Source organism: Ptychodera flava, chromosome 3 (assembly GCF_041260155.1).
Source record: "Ptychodera flava strain L36383 chromosome 3, AS_Pfla_20210202, whole genome shotgun sequence".
Classification (NCBI taxonomy): Eukaryota; Metazoa; Hemichordata; class Enteropneusta; family Ptychoderidae; genus Ptychodera; species Ptychodera flava.
Genome location: NC_091930.1, coordinates 47,253,225 through 47,271,409, shown reverse-complemented (window position 1 = coordinate 47,271,409; position 18,185 = coordinate 47,253,225). Strand labels below are relative to the sequence as shown.

The 18,185-nt window shown below is 36.3% G+C and overlaps 1 protein-coding gene across 2 annotated transcripts in view; it reads left to right on the top strand.

Moving 5' to 3' along the window:
- LOC139130144 (uncharacterized) overlaps nt 1–18,185 on the top strand; it is a 483,832-nt gene that overhangs the window by 2,058 nt on the left and 463,589 nt on the right. The window lies entirely within an intron of this gene.

Below are 18,185 nucleotides of genomic sequence, written 5' to 3'. Positions count from 1 at the left end.
TCATTGATAATGTGGTTTATTATTGTACAGAGAGCACTATAATGGTTCATAAAGAAACTTATTACAGCCCAAATGTCAATATTTAACATCATTTACATATAAATACACAGATATAGCAAGTTTTGTCACGGAAAATATTTAATAGTCAACCCAGAGACTACCATGAGAAGGGAATATTTTTCAGGTGAAATTCCAATATCATATTCTTTGTTCACATCTTCATTCTCAAACACTCCTTTCTAATTAAGTTCATTTTTATCAATTGTCAAACACTTATAAAAACAGATTTAGCTAGTTTAGTGTTGTAAAAGGTATTCGTAGTTTTCTCATACACTGCCATGTTTTGTGAATCAACATTTAAGCAAAATTCTAAAATCAAATTTCTTGTACACTTGTCCACTTGTAACCATTTTTTTTGATCAAGTGCAAAAATGGTGACCTCCCCTCAAAGAAAAGAATAAAATTTCACGACACTTCAAAATGCCACCCATCCCTAAAATACTGACCTTTCCCCTGTTGTTTCTGTCCACTCCCTTAGAAGAGGGCATTTCAAAATTATAGCAAGTCAGAAGGGGACTCTTGAACACATTTAGAGTTCATTGGCGGCATTTTTAAAAGCAAATAACATTTCTTTGGATTCTCCCCACCCAGCCCCTCCAGAGTTGTTTGTGAATGCAGCCTAAACCAGACCGACAAGACTGGTTGGTCTCAGCGTTCAATAAATCTTCACGTTGTGACAGCCGTGGGCATATGGGTTATCAGCAGTTATCTTTACAAAAATCTTGATACTGTACCGTCAAATGCGTGACAAGGCACCATCTATTTCTCAGCCACAGAGCAGAGACACGATCATAAGACGCATGATAGTACGTGTCATTTACACTAACAGTCACCGGCGGCTGAAGGCAAGCGCAATTCCATTTGTATTCTACAAACGATATGCATCCTATAACGCGATCAAATATCTTTTAGTGAAAGATTCTGTGTAAAATTACCCCAGATATATACACTAATGTCATTATTTTTCACGGTTAGTGTTTTAAAGGCGTGACAATATTCACAAAATCTATCGTTATATGTTCATCAAACATATTTTTTGGAGTGATTTTAATTTTTAAATTTTTTTTTCACTTCCAAACCTTCCTGTGAAGGATGATGAAGTACGGTTGACAGTCTCGTTTAGCCGGGCTGCATATTTACGCATTCTCCTTCCACTCGTGGTCGCATGACATATTTATCATAAATGACAAGTCGAGACATGTATATGCACATTTTTCTGATAATCATGGATAGCCTTGAAAACGTTGACGCCACCGTACAGTAACACTGGAAAAGTCTTAAAGCAGCTACTTTATCTGTTGCCGAAAGATTAGTAATGTGTGACTTTATTAATTTACTCCACCAAATAATGTTTTAATATGAGTTGTCCTGACAAAATGAACAAATGAAAATAAAGTGAAATACTGGTCAAACTATGACCATTATGCGACGATGTACCATTCCCCTTTGCAAAAAATTGCAAATAAAGTAAATGCTGATGAGAAAGCAGGAGGTACGGCAGATTTTAATTGATAAATGCGATGTACGTAAATTTTGAAATTTTGTTAGTAGTATAACAATAACCTATCGTAACAGTAACAAATTATGCTAGAAAGAAAATTGTTTCAATAAAACAATTCCAATTATTCTTGATGTGTTCGTACTTCGCACATCCACATTTGGTCAAACTAACCATAGGTGACATCCAGCAAGTTGAACAAGACTAACGCCCCTGTTGATCCATTGCAGCATATCAACATGACCTGTAAACTTTGGTCTTTTTAACTTCCTATGAGTAATTTACCAGTTAGATATTCCCATCCTTCAATCACACGTGCTACCCAACTGATCTGTCTGGGTTTTCGCTATGGACGCCAAGGAACGAGTCAAAACCATTCTTTCATTGGAGTGCCACACGCATGATCATTTTAATAGACAATCTACATTTCTCAAATATGATGGTAAGAGTTTTTGAATATCTAGTTCGAAAATCGAATGATATTCATGGATTCCCTTGTACACTGATAATATAGGCATACTCGAAATACAATCCAGGCAGCGTTAACTTTTAATCAGAAAATTAAACTTTTGTCTGTTTGATCACCATCGACTTTCTATTATTTGTTAAATGCTGTTATCAAACCAAAAAGGGCCATGTGACCTAAATACGAATACAGACCTTTCTATAGACATTAGCTGAGCAGTGTACCTGCGCCACCCGTCTTACTGCATACGATACAAAGGATACGTATATCTTTGCTGTAAGATTTATTATTCTTTAGGCACGCAATGCCTGCGTTTCGTATGGCTCCATTCTTCAGTTGCTTCGCTACGAAAACATGCAGATTGTGAAGCTTGCTATGATAAGCTGTGAAATATTAGGGCTAGTCACAGTTTACCCTTGTTCGACAGACAAGTAAATGCAAACAGTGGGTGAAAAACTCAGGTAATACACCGCTTGCTTTCAAAGTCAATGGCTTACATTGTACCGGTAGGTTGTAAGTATACGCTAGTATTGATGAATGTTACAGCCATTACAATGACCCAATTTAAAAGACATATCAATATTTTTTCAGGGTTTTTTTCAAGGCCGGGGAACTTTTTTGTAAACTTACATTCGATAAATATTGTGTGTGTGATCAATTTTATGTGATCTAAAAACTCTACAGACTAATATTAAGCTCCTTGTAAATCATCGGCCTACGTGTAAATAAGATGTCGCCAAGACTTAGTGTCATTCATACTGTATGCACAGGCGCGATAACACGGCCAAGACTGTAAATACTGCCTGCTACACGTCCCCAAGCCAACTTTTGAGTACAGAAGTATAAAATCGCTGTCATGATCCGTAGTCGTGACACAAATTTTACAGCTTTAGCTAAATTTATCAAGAATTAGTAGCGGATGGACTTAATTCATGCTGTAGCCATATAGCGATTAATGCTAAAGGTTTGAAGGACCATAGCGGTTGGAACGAGGAAGGAAAAATATAATATGCAATATTCATATATGATGCTATTGCAAGCTTTATGTTGTCAAAATGATCTCTAAAGCAGACACCAAAAGACAAAATTTTTAAGGTCTATAAAATCAATGCAGCTGGTTTTCCATTTTTCGGGATTTGCAATCGAGCTGCAAAAGAAGCTAGGAGTTTCTTGTTTCCAGAAGGGGGGGTTCTTCAAACCTTAGGAATCAAGGATATCAAACAAACAATCGACATAATCCAGACGGAACAGACCTGTTGCTCTAGGATTCATAGTGGGATAAATTTTCAATTTTTCAAAGTTGCACCATTAGCTACATGTGATTCACTCATAGCCATCATTAAAACCATAACGGCAGGGTCGTATTATGCATCGTGGTCTTATGTGGACTTCGTGAGAAGTATTTTAAGTCAGAATTACTACGGTTGCATTTTCCGTATTATCATTGTAAATATTCTCTAGATAACACGAGAAATAAGACGAGACGTTTCACAGACAATGGCACAGTTTAACAGAGTTATCGTCAAGAAATTGCCGTACTTGACCCATCTCCATTCAAGTGAAATTGTCTCAAACTCTCAAATACTGCAATTAATTCTGAACGAAATTTAATTTAAATGTTTCATAGTATGACAGAGTTGACACTAGGAATATTGTAATGCCGAGAATCGCATTAATTGTTAAACTTTTGTTATGCTTCAAAACCTTTAATATAAATGGTGATTGTGGATCTGCTGTACACTGAATTTGGGTGAACAGGATAAACTAGGATACCTCTCGTGGAACTTTTCCAACTTAAATCTTAATCCCTGTATGCTCCGAGACAAAATTTCCATTTTAAGTCAATGCACATCTACTGTGTTCTTTTGTCTGCACAGTGTTTTCTGAACGAGGCAACAAGATCAATGCTGGATGCATTTAAACAACGGGTGCCATTCTCTAAGGAATCTTAAAATTTTGCAGGAAGTTGGAGCAAATAATATTCTGAATATTTTATGGTTGCTGAATAGGTCACTTTCATGACCCCTGTATGACCTTAAATCTTGATACATTTGTCAAATATATATATATGTGGCCTGTAAACATTCATCTCTTTCCCTTTGGTATGACAGGACATTGGCATTTTTTTTTTCTGAGATTAAATGAATTTTTCGTTTCGAGATGTGCCAGAGACACTTATTTAATGGTAGACAGACATAGACTGAATTTGAAATCAAACAGACTCAAACTAACAAAATGCATGGATGTGAATCCAAGATCTTACAAGAGTCATGATATATTCTTTTTCGGTGGTTACATCTGAAAACAATGTGGGCAGTACTGGTTCTTCGATAGGTCCTTTGGGTGGCAGAATGCTGTTCAAAGGTGCAAAGTCAGTGTCTTTAGGACATCCGTCAGACTGGCGGCCAGAACTAGAAACCTTTGACCTACAGAATGTTTAGTTTAAGTTCACACGATCAATGTAGGTAAATAAAATGCTCAAGAAATTTTCGGAATCGCGGTTCACTGTTGCAACACATTGTTTTTTCGACATTTTTGACAAACTGTTTGCATTCGCGTAATAGGGAAAAGGCTGTCTTTAATAGTATCCTCTGGAAACAGCTTTTCAGAGTTTAGCTTCCTATACACTTGCTGGTGCGTCATGGTGTGACCATGAGCTTTTATTCTTCATTTAAAAGGACAATGTATATAATTTTTTACTAAAATTTTGACAGAAATTTTTAGTCTTTCAATTTCGTGGAGTGTACTACCTCAGAGATGTAAAAGTTTGGTTGCTTTACATTGAAAATGAAAGTAAGCAGTGTAACTTCAATTCCATTGAGGTCAACATAAGCTGTTTGCTTTCGTGAATAGGGAAGTATCTCTTTAAACAGGTTTCTCTTGACACTGCTTTTCTGAGTATCACTTCTTCCTCTGCCCTTGCTGGTACGTTCAATGTTGACTTTGTCAAAGTTAATCCTGCGATAATCTAATGATAGCGTTTACAGATTAGGAACGTACCATTGCTAGCTGTGGCGCATTAGGTGATCAAAAGCATCAGATTGTATGATCCTGATTTATGTATGGCATATACTATAAGCATTTCCTTTATATCAGAATGTGTGTATCACGGTTTGACTCAACAGTTTCACTGCATACCAATTGCACTAAATATGTTAGCATAATGCCATGTGGATACTGATGAATGAAACACAGCATATCTTCGGAAATTTACCACGTGCAACTCATCTATATGTTGACAGGTAGCTTCTTATGTTTCAATTATCGGATAGAATGCAAGAAGTGACGATTTCAGCGTAATGCTATAAGCTATAAAGCAGTTCTCGTCCTTACACATTGTAATCTATTTTGAAATGTCAAGATTACACTTTGTCTATGAGCGTGACGGCCAGTTGCATGTCTTACAATGATTCTTTAATTGTTTATAGAGTATATCGTTGGCAAAGGTCAAAGATCAGGTTGTGCCACCTCAGATGTCTTTTAGAGATAAATTTATTCTAACAAGGTCGCAAATAAAACAGATCTGCAAACCTGTGAATGTGTTGAGCGAAAACAATTACAAAAGCAGCTTGTCTGAAAAAAGTCGTTTAACTAAAAAGAAAAGAAAGAAAAATAAAAATCCATATTATCATATAAATGCGTTCAGTACGCATGCTTATCCCTAGAGTCTGAAAACTTCGTGATATTAGGGAATAGTATATTTATCACATGCACAAGCCAATAATTCGTTATTTTTGCAAGTAAAAGAACTTTTCCATAACGATTTCGCATTCACTTTTTTGAACTACTTTAGGAATAATATCAACACGCCATGGGTAAGTTGTCAATCATTTCTAGTTGTTCGTCACGTGACTGACGTGAGCGAGGAACACGGCGTTGACGTTCGTGCATGGAGCAAATGCCAGACGACCTCTCGCTCTACACGTACCTTCCGCAAAGTTATACACTATTTCAAAGATAGCAAAGGCCTAGAAATTTACGTCAGACAAATATGCGCGAACACTCTGTGAAGTCGCGCCTGACTCTGGTTAACTTACGCTTCCGAAAATTATTCACGTAATTCCTTTAAAATATATTGGCGTCACACTCTTAAGTTTTCATTGTTTGGATTATTATTGTCGTAGTCTATTTAAATAGTGATTTAACGGCATGATTTTTGGACGTCTGGACACCACATCTGCATGGCCCCTTTGTTGCAGTGGAAACCGTATGTCTACAGCATGAAAATACACAGTGCTTCGAAAATTCAGGCGTCGGCGGGGTCTATACGAATATGAACACAATATTGGCGACAAACCAAAACACAAGAACTCAAATTTACCTAGTGTATGTATTTTCTCAGACACTAATAATCATGACTAATACGATAATTTCACGTCAGACACATTTTGATCATGGGAGAAATATCGGTCGCCATGTTGTCTGTTTACATTGAAGAGCACACCGAAGGTCAACGCAAAAAAAGGTCCGACACACCAAAATTGAGTACATAGACGCGGGTTGTCGTGACATAGAACGACCATAGAATAAATTCCGTATTTATTGTTCGGAGACGATAAACTTGGCTTGTGCATGCGATAATATGACTATACTTCACGAACGCTGACAACTAAAGGCAGTCAAAAGTATCTGCATTTTGCCCGTTTATATCGCTAACATAAGCAAGCCATGCAATAAATTATGGGAGCGACAATTTTATTTGATCCAATAGCTAAACTTTGTAAGACTCATAACACAAAACTATAATAAACATTTTAGTTCACATTTGTTATACCAATGTGAGGTTATCGTACAAGCTGAAGTCAGTGGCGTCTGTATGTATGTATGTGTGTGTGTGTGTGTGTGTGTGTGTGTGTGTGTGTGTGTGTGTGGGGGGGGGGGTGTGTGCATAAATGTACGTATGTCCATCAATATCAAAAACACGCGAACCGCTGCACGTTTCAGCTTGGTATTTGGTGTGTGGGTGCATACTTGGCTATAGATGGGATTTTGTTCAAATGAAGTCTGCATTACCGAAATTATGAAAATGAGCTTATAAAATATGAAAATGGTCAAAAATTAATTAATCAAGAACCACTGTTTTGATTGCTTTGAAAATTAGTGGGCAAGTGTCCTAGGTGGACTTTATACAGTTCTATGTATATTGTGAAGATATCTTGAATTCTGTATTTTTGCTGAATTTTTTGGTGATTTTTCTCATTCTAAGTAAAAATTCTTCTTCTCTAAAACCACAAGCCCAATCGATCTCAAATTTGTGTTGGATATTTCCAAGGGTGTTGCTCTTCTAATTTGTTGAAATTATAACAAAATTTGGAAAATTACTATTTTGGGGCAATTGTTGTCATTTTTGGTCAAAAAATCTTAAAAAGCCCCTGGCCAGACAACTTTTATATATGTTACACAGATATCCAGAGATGACAATAATTAGATATGTGGAAATTGTTCTGAAATATACAGATTTGTATTTTAAGACAATTTTGTCAATTTTGGTCAAGAAAACTTGTTCTCAAAATTACATGTCTGATAGCCTTGTAATTTGAAACAAATGTCCTGAGGGATGTTATTAGATAAACTTTCTGCTCAAAGTGTTGAGAAACCCCAAAATTTGTATATTTTAGGTAATTTTCTCAGTTTGTGACCTTAAATGACCTACACGAATCCAGGGTATGTTGTGAGACAGTTTTGAAGGCTGTGAACGAAATTTTGTCATATTTGGTATCAATTGGTAGGAAAATTTGATCCAGAAAACAAAGCTGAGGTGTATTTTTTCAGTGCGGACAAATTTTTGCAACTTTTCCATGTAAGACACACAAGAACTGCTATTTATAAACGTCTGCTCTAACCACTAGATGTCTTTATTCTCACTTGTTATGCACCTGGTCATAGTGTTTTAATATGACTGAACATGCCTGGGCCCGCTTGTCAAAGTTTCTCGCTTATTTACCGCCCCAGGGCCCTACCAAGCAAAAATTGCGTGTTCACCAAGACAAAGAACAGCACAAGAGATGCAAAATGAGAAAGTAAAATAAAATGAAACTTTTATGCGGTAAAATGCCCTGTTAGTACTCACATCTGATCGATTACTTTAATTGTAATGTGGCAAGGGGAATACAACTTTAGTAGCTATAGCAAAATGCAACCTTGTACGTACTCTCAGGCAGACATGAACATTCGCACTGTTGAAGTTTCGTTTAGGGGAGGGGTTTTGATCTAAACGAAGGAATTTCGTGTCTTGAACTTCTTCGACAATCTGAGACGGTCCCTTAGAGTCACTGGTGTCTGTCAGCAAGCGCGACCCAAAGTGTATTCTATGAACGACGTGCATTCTGTGTACGCGATCAAATTTCTGTCAGTCACAGCTTCTGTGTAAAATTACGCATACACCAATCTCAATAACAATATTACCGTCATAAAGACTGCAGAATATTCATCGAAGCGATCGTTATGACTATGAGTACATCAAAGAATATTTCTTGGGCAGAGTTTACTTTTCCCATTAGCTTTTCACGTCTACACCTTCCTCTGAAGGATGGTAAACTTTATCAGAAAGCTTCGTCTAATGGACTGCGTATTCACGAATCTCCATCTAGTGATGGCCATTACAGGGCCATGAGACATCATCAGTCTTAGCAAGAATGTAAAAAAGTATAAATTTGTCATTATGATATCTTTCTGTCATTATTGTATACTTACAGAAGTACCCTACGGCATCTAAATCCTAAATAAGGATCAGTATTGTTGCCATTGTAGTGCAGACCCTAATGATCGGAAATATAATCAATATAATTACAATTGCGCAGTAACTATATGAACGGTCACAGTACCATACAATGATGACAGAAATATTTAATTTTATCAAAAGTATTCATCATAAATTTTTCATTTTCCCACTATTGCTATGACTGATGCCCTGTGACCCTGTAAACGCCACGACTTATTTGTTAAAAACGACAAGTCGAGACATGTAAATGAACATTTTTCTGGTAATCATGGCTTGTCGTGAATACGGTGACGCCATTGAGTCTGCCATCATAGTACAAAACTGAAAATATCTGAAGCAGCAACCGTAGATGTCTAGCGTCCGTATAATTAAACGATAATTGTGAACATTGAGAGTTGACCCTACATAGAACGATGTACTAAAAGCTCTGTGCTTTTTGTGCATCTGTTGCCGAAACAATTAGCAGTGCGAGTTTATACAGCTCCCTCTGTCACCAAAATAATTTTATAACATGCGTTTAACAAATGAAATACTGTTGAAATCTTGACCATTTAGAGATGCTGTAGCATTCCCCTTTGTGTGAAGTCGGTATTCGTATGTAGTGGCATGGTCTTTTCAGGGCAGAATATGTCATTTGGCAAATGCCTGAAAACAATTGTGATCGTAGTATCAAAAGTGTGATTTTCTGATAAAATGTAAAAGCAATCCTGATTGGATTTCGAGTATGCCTATCGTCAGGGAGTCAATGATTACCAGTCGAACCGGACATTCAGAATTTTTTTTACAGTTCGAATTTAGAAATGTAGTCTGATTCCATTAAATGATCATACATGCAGTATTCCAAAGTAAGAGTAAGTTTTATTCATTTTTAGGCTTCCGAAGTAACGAAGTTACATGTAGAAAAGTAATTGTGGTCGAAGGATTTGAATATCTGCAAGGTAAATAGCTGATAGGAAATTAATTAAAGTCTTCTAAATAGGTCATATTGATAACATTGCAATGGATTGACAGGAGCCTTTGGTCTTGTTGCCGCATGTCACCTCTGGGTAGTTTAGTAAAGGATGATGTTAATGTACACTTACCGCCACATTTGACATATTGAATTTGTTTTCTTCGTAAAATAGTATATTGTAATAATACTGAAAAAATTCTAAAAGTACGCACACCCAATTTATCAGCTACGTTCTGCCGTATCTCCTTCTTTCCCATGAACATTTCCTTTATACTAAAAAACATTTACTTAGCAGTGTTGTACGTGCACTACCCGGCTTACGGTACACGAAACAATGGATACTGTTTATATCTTTATTTTAAGATTTATTATTCTTGAGGCTCGCAGCGACGATGTTTTCTTGACGCTTCATTCTCCAGTTGCTTCGCTACAAAAACATTCAGATTGTGATTCTCACTAAGGTTAGCTGCAAATTATCCGGGCTTGTCTCAACTTGCCCCTCGGTTGCCAACTAAGTACTTGCAACCGTTTGGTGAAAAACTAAGGTAATATTAAGTCATTCTGATAACCTTAAAACCCCACTAGCTGTAACTCTTGAAAGTTGTTGACCTCAAAATATCTTTCTGTTCTCTCATTGTTTTTCTCTGAGTTCTACCCTCTCAAGGGATATGGGATTTTACTGCACCAGGAAAAATTCCTTTGTGAATCATTTGACGAGCAAATTAAAATTTTAACGTTACTATTGATTTCCTGCTATGTAAAAAATGGTAATATTACAAAAGAAACAGAACATACAATGTCACAGTTGGAAACATTCACCCCTATGTATTACATTGGACTACTCTGTGCAGTTCATGTGAAGATTTCAGTGCAGATATGCAGTGTCCACGGTTTTTGCTTTTTCGCATGGGGCTGTGATTTAAACAGCGGGCACACATATGATCGCAGTGTAATCTTCATCTTGTTCAAAATTGCATACAGTCCCAGCAGGTAATTAATAATAAGTATATATAAACACCTAAATTAGTACATTCTCACAAACTCATTTACGTGTGAAAGTAAAATCATTAAAATAATGCTAAAAGATACAGCTATTGGGCTTTTATATCGTTTTTGGGCACGGTTAAAGACATAATTCAAACTTAAGGCTGTAGGTACATGCTGGCATAGATACATGAAGGACATGTTATTAGCCCTGATCACCGGGATCCAAGTCTGAAAACATACTACTTCAATTTCGTTTCATGTTCTTGCGTCTTGAAAATCTTTTATTCAATCAAAATTGTTTGATCAATTTTATATAAGCTGAAAACTCTGTTGAGTAATATTAAGTTTCATGCAAATTCATCTACCTATAAATTACATATACACGGTATGCGCATGCGCACGAACACGGCATAGCCTGAACATACTATTATTATTATTATTATTATTAGACTTTATTTAAAGAGGGTAATCTGAGTTACAAAACAAATTGTAATTTACATCAGAGCCCTCTGAGAGCTCGAAAAAAGTACATGCGTATAAATAGCAAATACAATGTACATGTAAATACAGCAAGTGTTCAAAAAAGGATGAGTAACATCTTCATTGCAACAAAAAGAAAATAATTAATCTAAATATCCCATACATGCCTTCAAGGCAACCTTTGAGTACAGAAGTATCATGATAGTGGTAACACTAACTGTGCATCTGTGCCTGATCTTATCGAGAAGTAGAAAACGATCGATTTTCCCTACCCTGCTTAGTTTTAAATGTAAACAACATAAACCTTTTTATGTAGCTGATTTTTAATTGTAGTATTTTTATATTTTTTTCAAGTTACAAAACGTTCTCGATTTATTTTAGTTGAATTGTTATCTTTATTTGCGCTAAAGGCCACCGGCCCTTTGTGCCATACAAAATACCACACAAATAATACAGTCAAAGGTCAACACTTAGAAAAAAGAAACAATTCCGACAAGCAAAAAATTGTTACAATATCTTAGGAGTTTTCACTCCGTCTCTCGAATGCATAAAACAAAATCTGCATACATTTCTGATAATATCAGAATTTTTACTTTGTAATAATTGTATAAATTTTTCGATATTTGGAAAAATGTAATAGCAACTGGGTATGTATTTTATCCTGAGTTCTGTGTACATAGGACAAACTAGCAGGAAATGAAATTCGTTTTCAATTGATACTTTATCACAAATACAAACTCTATCTTCTTTGGCGAGACCGTCGTGTCGCCCTCTTTCAATATTCAATGAATGTGACGATATACGGAAGGATGTGAATACATTTTTAAAGACTGGTTTCATGGAAATGTGAAAATAATTTTCTAAAGCAAGCGAATTCTTAAATAATGTATAAGTAGCTAATCTGTTGTAGCTATTTATCTGATCATGCCAATTCTGAACATCAATATCACTGCAACGTTGTCTAAACTGAGATAAAAATACAACTTCATTTCCTACTCCCTGGCTGAGCCAACTTTCTGCAAACCCATATGAAAAGAATACTTTTTAAACTTGTTGCCGAGCATCTTTTATTTTGTTCTGCCATTTTGAACTGCTCTTGGTAAGCCTGAAATACATATCTATTACGATTCATTTTTAATATACGAAACAAGTACTTAACCATTTGGAATAATCTCATTGATCTCAGCATGAAATTTCAACGACTTTTCCAGTGAGATCATCGTAGGTAAACACTTGGCGGCCTGTAGATTCCGAATTCACGACCAGTTTGTCGTATTTTACCCATGCTCTGGCAGACTTATCATGTTCCAGGATTTCACGACGACAGGCGAATAATTTACTTCTTGTTGCTCTCGTTCGAGGAGCAAAATCTTCATGTATTAAAATATTACTCCCTTTCAGTTTCGATGCCCCACTTAGAATATGTTGTTTGTCCTTAAAGAATGTAAACATGGCAACTATGGGACGAGAGCCACGAACCAATGGTGCGCTGGCAATGCGGTGAACACGTTCAAAGGAGATGTTATCATTGATATCAAGCTTATCTTTAATAATATCCTTTATTTTTGTCACTGAAGTCTCTCTCTCTTGTGGTACTCCATAGAAGAGCAAGTTGCAACGCCGTGTTCTATTGCTCAAGTCCTCGTTATCTTTGCGTTGTTGTTGTAACTCATTTCTTGTACGTGTCAGCTCTTCTTTTAGTTCTTTTAAACCCTGTTTATCTATATCTTTTTCTATATCGTCAATTCTTTTAGAGTTTTCATTACCTCTTTCTTCCAGACTGTGTAGTGTGTCTTCTATGTTGTTCATCCTAGTCTCAAAACTTGCAATTTTCTCCTTAATTTCTTTTAAGTCGTTCGAAAGGTCATTTAATTTCTCCAATATATTTTTCACATCTTCTCTGGTGACTGCACACTCTTGCGTGTTTGACCGGGTCGTTTTAGGTCCTGGGTTAGCTTCCACGTTACCGATTATCAATAATGCAAAGAAGCATATCCGAATGGCAAGGCTCAGCTTTCCTGGGTTACATAACAAAGGGGCTTGCATGCATACCGGTATTTTGTCTTTGTCCCCTCGTGTCAGGCCACCAACACAGAAAAGTCCGATTTTTAGTCTGTATTGATCAAGAAATATGCCCATATTGGCCTCGGTAACAGATAAGATACTTATTTAGCTCCTATGCAATGCGTGGTAAGAAAGTCGTTCATTTATCTCGGTTATTTCGGGAGTGTTTTAACTCATCTTCAGCCAGACCTGTTGCTTGATTACCTGACCTTTGACATCCCCGATTTATTTCTTTACTGTGATGCACCTCCAGGGACGGTGTGTGATGTAAGTCAATGTTTCTGACGTGTATCTGGCGTGCTGGCCTGGCGCAACACGGCCAACTGACATAAAGACCAGAGTACGGCCCGTTGGCTACAAGTTATTGCAGGTTATCAATCGTATACAACTTTCAATAATTACCATGCAGGAGGCGGTTTTAAGAACAATTTACTGTAGAGAATGTACACAACGTTTCTTTTCGGCAGATCGTCCATGTAGCCGACACGAACACGAAGTGTCTGTTACCGGCTACCAAAAACTATGAAAAATAGTAAAGAATGAGCAACAAAATCACTATCAGTTTTAAGTTGCAGGTAGAATAAGTCTGTGCCTTTGTAAAAAATACTATAAAAATAGTAGAAAGTGAAGAACCAGCTGAAAGTTAGTTGAGGAGACCTTAACCGCATATCATTTGCATCTCATTGTCGGCTACATGGACTGTGTGCCTTCTTTGGCATTCTTTTCAAATGAACGGCACTTTGAGTGTCCAGATTTGAAAGAATCGTACAAGTCCCTATAAAGATTTGCAATATTGTGTTGATGCCTCATTTTCATGACCTTCAAACCATGGACGTAGACGCACCTACCTGCATGGAATAACTAAGTAAAGTAAAATATTTTACTTACATGTAAACACATGTAAGGCAACGCCATGTTCCTTTACACCCTTAATATCTTTTATTGTATAAAAACAAGTTTGCTTGGTCAGCAGTCTTTCGGCATAGTTGGAACGTCAGAAATTTTATAACTCGTTTGTTAATCTATTTAGCTTTAGGAAAACTGGACTCTTTAACGCGAAAGTCCTAAGTAAGATTTAAATAAATCTGAAACAACATTTAGCGGGGTCCATATGTCGAACACAAGTAACTTATCCCCCTTTAGCCCGCGCAATCAAATTATCAAGAATCTCTTATAATTGTTTTGAATGACGTGGCCCCTGTCTCTGGCAAACAGTCTCGCATTTTGATCTTACTACCTTCATATTTCAAAGGACAAGTCGTTATTTTAATTCCATGTATTCAAATAACAAAATAATTAGAGAAATCTGAAGGGAAGCTATCAGTTGTTTTGAGAGAATGTCAAAAATTGTACGAAAAATATGTCGATTGCTTAAGAGAATTGGCACTCAAAAGTGTCTGTTAACCCGTGTACATCGCTGATCTATGGAAGGGAGGTAAAAATGTATGGCAGCGAAAATTGTCTTGCACCTAGACTCAAAGCACAGAACCAACATGTGCACTTTGTAAGGTAAAATACTGTAGGGTACGTAAAAATGCCAAAATTAAAAATAGCACTTGTGTGAGTTGTTATCAACGGCCGCCATAGGGTGAAAAGTCATTTGGCTGACATAAAGAATCAATAATCCAGACATATTAACGAGTGAACAAACAATTGTGCTACCACAGACCGACAAGACAGGTGCGTCTGAGTGTTCAATTAATCTTAACGTTGTGGGTTATCAGCCCCGTCACTTTACATAAATCGCGATACTTATATCCAAAAAACTCATAAAAATAAAATATTTTACCGAATGAAACGAAAGAAACTTTTGATGACCAAGAGTAGACAGGTAGTTCTCAATATTCGGATTTTAAAATATTAAATTTTCTCTAACACTTCAGAACAGTTTAAAATTTTCGTTCTATTTAGACAAATTTCATAGAAAAATACTAATTTTTTTTTTATGCATACGCTGTTGCTGTCCTTATCGCATCAAGATTTGTTGCTAATTGAATAGTGAAGTTGCGTATTAGTGTAATATGTGATGGCAAATTCTGAAAATGATATAATATTGCACTGAGTGGAAACAGACTCCCCGGACAAACTAAGTTCCACCAATTATTATGTAAGCATTATTTGTTCCTTTTTATAATTTTGACAGGTCAACAAAAGTTCCATATATTAGAATAATACCGACACTGAAGGTAAAACCTAGCCCCTCTCTTTATGTGGCTATATCGACCACAAACATCGATATGCTGCACGTTCTTTCAAGTCGACCGCTATGAAGAGAAGAACATAACCGCCAAAGTACTGACAACATTTAATTTTCGATCATGAAATATACGTGTGTGTTTAACTTTAGTCCTTCTTATGTTGTAAAAATTTTACAAGGGTAAATTACGTTATTTGCATATGATATACTAATCGATGGATCTAGATCTGATTAGTCTTTAAAAGTTGTTACTTCATTGAGACAGATTTGTATAATCATGATTTGGCTTAAGCGTAATATCTTAGGAATGACTTAAAAATTATTGTTGTGTCGCCAAACGAAAAAGACTGTTCCTCGGAATTTTTTGCCAAACGAAAAAGACTGTTCCTCGGAATTTTTTGGTAAAGTTACAGAGGCGACTGGCGATTTTTAAAGAACCAACAACATCCAACCACATTAAAATGTTTATGATGTCTTGGAGTTTATATTTTACAAACTGTCCACAATAACAGAACCATAACACAAACAAGCAACAAACTCTCAGAACATTTCCACATACTCCCAGAAGAAAACAAAAAAATACCGTAAAAATTTGCTCAACAAAAGTTTCTGAAAGTTGCAATACAGAATTATACATTTTCCGCAATTTCAAAAAAAGGAAAGACAGAAATGAGGATAAAATGGCCTGAGTAGAATTGACGATTCTGAGAAACATTTTTCGTGGTCTTAAAGTGTTGTTAACGCCTTTCCCCTAATGACCAAAATAACTCTAGAACTTGTAAACAAACCTATAAAATGACAATGAGTTTAACATTGAAGTGTGAGGGATGTGATCACAAATGACATCCACATGTACAGGGGTGATACGATGACTTTTCATTCCAATTGTGCGCAAAGAACCTCAGTCTGTCCATAAGATATGCCTTAGCGAATACAATGAAAGAACGGACGACATTATGTAACATCCATGTATAAGAAATAAAACGATGTTAAATTTGAAAAAAAATAGTCACTACTCTGTTTGTTTCTGTATCCAGACGCACCACTCTGGTATCCCTTAATTAATGGCGTTAAAATTATATTATATTCAAAGGGTATCGTTGAATTTATGTAATTGATTCTTCTGCATATTTATCCGTCTTGCTCTTCTATTAAAAGTTGTTCTATCTTCCTTACTGCATCAAGCAAACCCGATGAAAAGTAAATTACATAAAATATAAATTTTTTAATTGTTGATGTTTGTCATATGCAATTGTCAATGATATAAGAGCTTATTTTCGAGAAATACAGGAAGTTGCACTGATATAATGTCTTGGTATATTTGTTTGGAATATACATAGTAGCAAACATCCTCTTGTCACTGTGTTGAAAAACCTGACTTTGAATTACGACTAATGCGGCTGTCCTCCAGCACTGCCTGCTAGGAAGTCTCTGTGTGGGCAAACCAACTTTTGGTCCTAACCAAAAATGACCGGTAACTGTCATAAAATTTTTGCTAGCTAAATATTCTATCTTGTGGAGAGCTGTGGAAATGTATCAAAATGTGCAAACAAACCATTGTCTCGGTTAAGCTAAACTATCTCCATGATCGTCAAGCGTGTTTTGCCTGAATAAGTGCAAATAGCAATGAATTTCTTCAGACTACTCTATGGCTCTCTCTCTCTCTCTCTCTCTCTCTCTCTCTCTCTCTCTCTCTCTCTCTCTCTCTGTCTCTGTCTGTCTCTCTGTCTCTGTCTCTCTCACTCTCTCTTAGACTCTCTCTCTCTCTCTCTCTCTCTCTCTCTCTCTCTCCCTCCTCCTCCTCCTCCTCCTCCTCCTCCACATAAGTTTTGTTCAAAATGACTAAAAACCAAATCAAAAAGCAGTAGCTAGACTGTAATACCCTTTGTTCTTGGGATTACAAACCATAGCAAGGGACAAGAGAACGGTGGCCATGTGAATCGGACTGTTTTCAATGTCAATGGCTTTTTTTTCAGAAAAATATTCCGATTTATTTCAAAGTTGAATCGAAAAATACGTTCATTCATAACGCCTAACAAGTCAACTCAGCTCACCACAGGAAATGCACGGTACGCTGACGGACCATTGCCTATTTCTAAATAAAAAAGATTCATACAAATTGCCTGGCCCTCTTCATAATAAGAATTTAAAGATGGCCAAGTCACTTTTTGTTAGATCGGGAAGATTGTAATGTCACCATAACGTTCGGTTGTAACTACTTTTATAATTATTTTAGAATATTATCAATAATTATCAATTTTAGAATCATTATTAAAAATATCAAATTGTATCGAGCGAATGTTTTATTTCAGAAACAAAGTATCTGAATGATAATTTCCGAACGTTCCTAATGTTGTGTGAGCATTACATATATTTACACCTGCTGTTTGCGAAACTCATCAAATGCTGACTTATGGTAAATTAGCTTGAATGGGTTCTATTGTTTATCCATTGCAAGGTTATCGATATGACCTCTAAGTACACTCTATTTAATTTCCTGTTTAAAATTTACCTGGCAGATGTTTACATCATCCTCTTACCACCTCTGTCATTGACGCGCATCTGTAAATGCTGTTCCGTTTCTCCAATACAAGTATTAATGTAGTCCAAGGTGCAACCCTCATCTCCACTATACTCACATTGAATTGTAACAAACGCGTCTGACAATGACGTAACCTATAAGGGTCATTCGAGGACACAAGTAATTGTCACAGTGTTTTCTCGGTTATGTATTCATTTCTGACGCCCATTGGCTCATTT